Below are 4,488 nucleotides of genomic sequence, written 5' to 3'. Positions count from 1 at the left end.
CATACTTATAAGGTGCCTAGTGCTAGCACTGTCATCACTACTCACACGTGCAAATTCTCAGTACAGATCAGTATCCAACAGCTATATGGCAAGACAGGATGCATTTTAGTGACCTACAGATGTGCTTTTTGGGATGGCTGCAAACACTTAGGTCTTTGGACAAGCTCCCCACCTGGCTCTGTATCAGCCCAAATGCTGCATACACTGTTTTGTAGTGTTTTTACATTAACTTGTCATGGGAAAAAAAGAATAAAATAAAATCAAAAAAATATTCAGTACAAAATCCTCTGAGTAGTTCTCACATCCCACGTGCTGTTTGAGGCAGACAGAGACCAAAGTCATTTATCTACACAGTTTTCTCCCTTCTGACAAAAAATAAAAATAAAGACCAAGCCAAAGGGTCTTTGATATCAAAGAATAACTAATTCCATGCATGCAATTCTTGGTCTGTTCAAGGGCTTTAATCAAACTCTCATGGTAAGTCATTAGAACATTTTGTTTACAAATCCAACCATGACACAAACATTGCCTTCATCAGGGCAGGAGAGCAGCAGTCAGGCAAGCAGCAATACAAAGCAAACCTTTCTAAAGGCTGCCAGGCACTACTACATCACATGAGAAAGTGAGTGTTACCTATTTACTGCCAGAAGATAAATTGGTCTTTCAGGAAGAAAATATGGTACTTACTTTTGCTGGCAACCTCATCTTAATGGCAAATGTGCCTATCTAGAAAGCATATCATGACACCCTGCAGTTAATTTTAGTGTTTTCTCCCTCACCTGGTTGTCTTTCCTTTTAGATAGTTTCTTGCCTTTTTTTTTCCCTTCATTCCCCTCAAAATTGCCTTAAAACTGTTGAATCGTCAGGTTATCATAAGACATTTTTTCAAACAGGATAGATAACTTTCTCTAAGCAAAAATAAATAACTTGTTGTTATATAAGGACTTTGTAACCTCCCATTGAGAACGATCTCTGTTGAAGTCTTAAGGAGACTCTTGGATCCATGGTCAGGTGAAATGTCATTGAGAATCCTCCACTAAAGCCATGTACATCAGACCACCAGTATAACAGGGTGGCAGCACAAAGGACCTCTGCACAGCAATGTAGGGCTTTCTGCTAAGTCAAATGCTGACACTGTTCATCCAGAGGCAGAGGAATTTTCTGACATATCTGATGTACAGACTTTGTTAAATACAGTAAAAGGTGTGAGCCATGGGTATTTCTTTGTAGATGACAGATGTTTCCAGCCAATGACATCCTTCCTAAAAGGTGAAAATTGTTGTGATTAAGACAACAGCCACAAGAATAATCTAATTGATTGAAAATAAAAACCATTGGGTATAAGTAAATAGAAACATAAATGGAGATGAGTGGCAAAACAAAGCTCCCATCACAAATAAAAAAAGCTCAGAGAAGTGCAATTTTGCAACTTCTCCACTTCACTGACTTGAACAGAGACACCAGATTTAAAGCCTGAAGGGGACTGCTAGGATGGCTGAGGTACTGCCAGACTGTATTTCCATACCAGATTTGTGTTTCAGAAGATGTTAAGTATAGGGTAAAAAAAAACAGTGCACAAACACACTCTTTCAACACGATGCCCACTGATCCTAAACATTAAAGCCAGCTCCAAAAAGTAGACTATATTCAAGCTGCCTCTTACCCTGTGAGAGGATGATCCTCTGGGACCAAGGGGAGATCATTTACAGAGCTCTAGAGAAGCTCACATTCCAGCATTGCTCCTGGCCTGGGGATAAAATAGAGACCAGCAGTCTACAGAGCTTCCCACAAGCCTCCAACTCTTTGGAGCCATGGAGCCAGCTGTAAAAACTGTAAGTCAAAAAAAAAAAAAAAAAAAAAAAAATGTCTCTTTGCTTTGTTTTACAGCTAGCACCTCTGAAGTCTGATCAGATCTTAGGAACCTGATTCTGGCATCACCACATTAAATATATTGCTCCATCTCTGTCAATTAAAATCAAATCACTGCTGATTTATGTTACTATTAGATCAGAATTAGGCCAATGAATTGTTTAATATGACTGTGGAAGTCAGGTGCTCTGAGTGCAGTGTTGATGGGTCCTATGCACATACTTGAGTACAACAAAACAGAATACACTAGAGCCTGACTAACATGATCCTGGCATGAGACCAGGATCTAAGCCTTGTTTTTCTCATCCATACATCATCACCGCATTTTTCAAGTGCCACTGTCATTAAGTTAAGATATAAAGCAATCCATCACTTAAAACCATTACGTAAACATTTTTGGGTCAAAAAGATGACCTTCCATATAACTATATCTGAAAAGAACGTTTTCCCAATGTGGCAGAAAGAACTAAGCAAAGGAATACAACACACTATCAGCAAGCATCTCTACAAGCTTCACCACTAATTAATTCTGATTTCCAATGAATTTATGCTTCATGGTTGATTGAATCTTCAAACAAATCACAACAATGAACTCATCCTCATGTCACCTACAGCCCCACCAAGATAACATCAGCTCCCTCATCTCTTTTCACTGCAGGACTTCTTAGTCCTTTACTTCAATATTCTAATGCCTTTTCTATCCTCTCTTCTCCTACCCATATCTTTCAACTACTTTGCCTAGCTTGCTGTTTGGCCAAGTGACATCAAGATCATTGTAGTGGCCAGAGCTACATGAACATAGTTTGACTGGCCAGGACATGTGTTAGTTTCTCAACTAACTGGTCAGGAGTCACCTTTCCACAGCCCAGTCCACAATAGCATTGCAATGATCTTGTGACAAATTCTGTCCCTCATCTCAGAATGAGAAAATGTGACATAGTGGAGGCCAAATAAATGGGGAACCATATGCTTTCACTATACTTCTCACAAACTTTTTGGAGAAACTTTGTATGTTGGAGTCTTCCACTTCTCTTTTAAAGCTTGATGAAATCAGCTAATGAACTGAAGAGTTCACAGCAAGGAAAAGGACTGACATACACACCCAAAACATGACTGCATGACATTATCTCTTTACTCTAAGGACTAGTGTAAATATCACACAAACACACAAAAAGACACAATTTTATATTAGAGATTATAGACAGATTGCTCACAGCTTCAAACACTATTAGATGCAGGATTTTCATGGAAGTATTCAAAACAGTAAGTTGATTCATCATTCAAGCTGATAAGGAAAATCTGGGAGTTGCAGAGATAGTTAACATTGCCCCCCTCCACTACATTATTTTGGCCAGCTGAACGAGAATTTCTTTAGCTGCTCTTTATTTGTCATATCTAAAAATAAAAATGATCAGAGCCAGCAAATACCTAGGGTCTCCTTGAAGCCTCGTACAAGGTTTAGAGGAACAGAAATGTACATTCAGCACACAGACGCAAGATCTTCTGTTAACAATAAAGTTCCAATACTTTCACAAGCCCCGATGTCAATAATTACCTTTCAGCTTCAGAAAGACCATTCTGTGTTCAGGCTTTTGCTGCTGTCTTGAACAATTGCTTGTTCCCTGTTCAAGCCATGGGTATTGCAACTGTTCCCAACCACACTGAATTCTAGTCAGTATTTTTGACATTCAAGGTTTTTCTCCACTTAATTTATTTAGGCATTTGTAACAGATGAGGGAATGACAACAGCTGATAAAGACAACAGCAGAAAGGAACTCCAGCTGAACAAGTTAATTCATGATCCCACTTAAAAATCAGGCTGTTCTGATTATCACCTTCCTCTCCTTCAGTTTCAGCATGATTTTTAGTAACCATGCTTCTCACAAACTCCTAGACTCAGCAAATAATATTTTAAAGTTAAACCACTTGAAAATGTAAGTAAATGTTTTTAAACACAGTCTATTGCCTCTCTCCTCAAGACAGCTGCTAATAAAATCTGGATGGTGTGGAAAAAGAGAGGAGAATGAAACAACAAATATTTGTCATGTGTAAATCAGTAAGGTTAGATAGAATGGCTAGGTATAATTGAAAATCAAGCATTCCGAAGATATATAGCATTTGTTCCTGCTCATGGTATTTCATGATAGTGAAGGTTTGGAAATAACCACCAATTCTTTTCAACCCAGCAGGCACAAAGTCTGTTTGTCAATGTGCCAGGATGCTTTATTACCATGGGGAATTTGGGCCAGTCCATCCATACCACTACTTGAAGATGGAGAGTTGTCCTGTGGTAGTTAGTACATTTTCACCTCAGTCAAATTAAAGAGATCCAGTGCATTCATTCTCATTAAAAAAGAAATGTGGCACTTCACAATTTCTCCAGTTCAGGGCTTAAAAGAACTTCAAACATCAGAATAATTTTCTAAAAGTAATGAGTTTCCTCATTCTAGTGGGTGCTACAGCCCTGGTGATAAAGCATCTTTGCTAAGAACTGCTGTCTGCAGACTGATTCATTCTGGTGGCACGAGGGAGAGATTCAGACTGGGAGCGCTCTGCAGGGAATCTGTGACAGTCTTTCATCAGCTGCATATTCTTGACTTATAGAAACAAAAACAAAGG

The 4,488-nt window shown here is 38.8% G+C and overlaps 1 long non-coding RNA gene across 2 annotated transcripts; it reads right to left on the bottom strand.

The window, feature by feature from the left end:
• Positions 1 to 421: 421 nt before the first annotated feature.
• Positions 422 to 3,568, bottom strand: LOC106019338 (uncharacterized). 2 transcript variants are annotated; one of them, XR_011806737.1, is made up of 3 exons: positions 3,425 to 3,568; positions 1,664 to 1,830; positions 422 to 1,262 (listed from the first exon to the last, which is right to left on the bottom strand). It is a non-coding gene; the product is annotated as an uncharacterized lncRNA (long non-coding RNA). The 2 variants fall into 2 exon arrangements; XR_001194082.4 differs by having other exon boundaries at positions 1,664 to 1,747.
• Between the last annotated feature and the right edge of the window lie 920 nt (positions 3,569 to 4,488).

This window comes from Anas platyrhynchos, chromosome 1, assembly GCF_047663525.1.
Source record: "Anas platyrhynchos isolate ZD024472 breed Pekin duck chromosome 1, IASCAAS_PekinDuck_T2T, whole genome shotgun sequence".
Lineage (NCBI taxonomy): Eukaryota > Metazoa > Chordata > Aves > Anseriformes > Anatidae > Anas > Anas platyrhynchos.
Note: the sequence above shows the minus strand (reverse complement) of the source record. Positions and strands in the feature narration are given on the sequence as shown.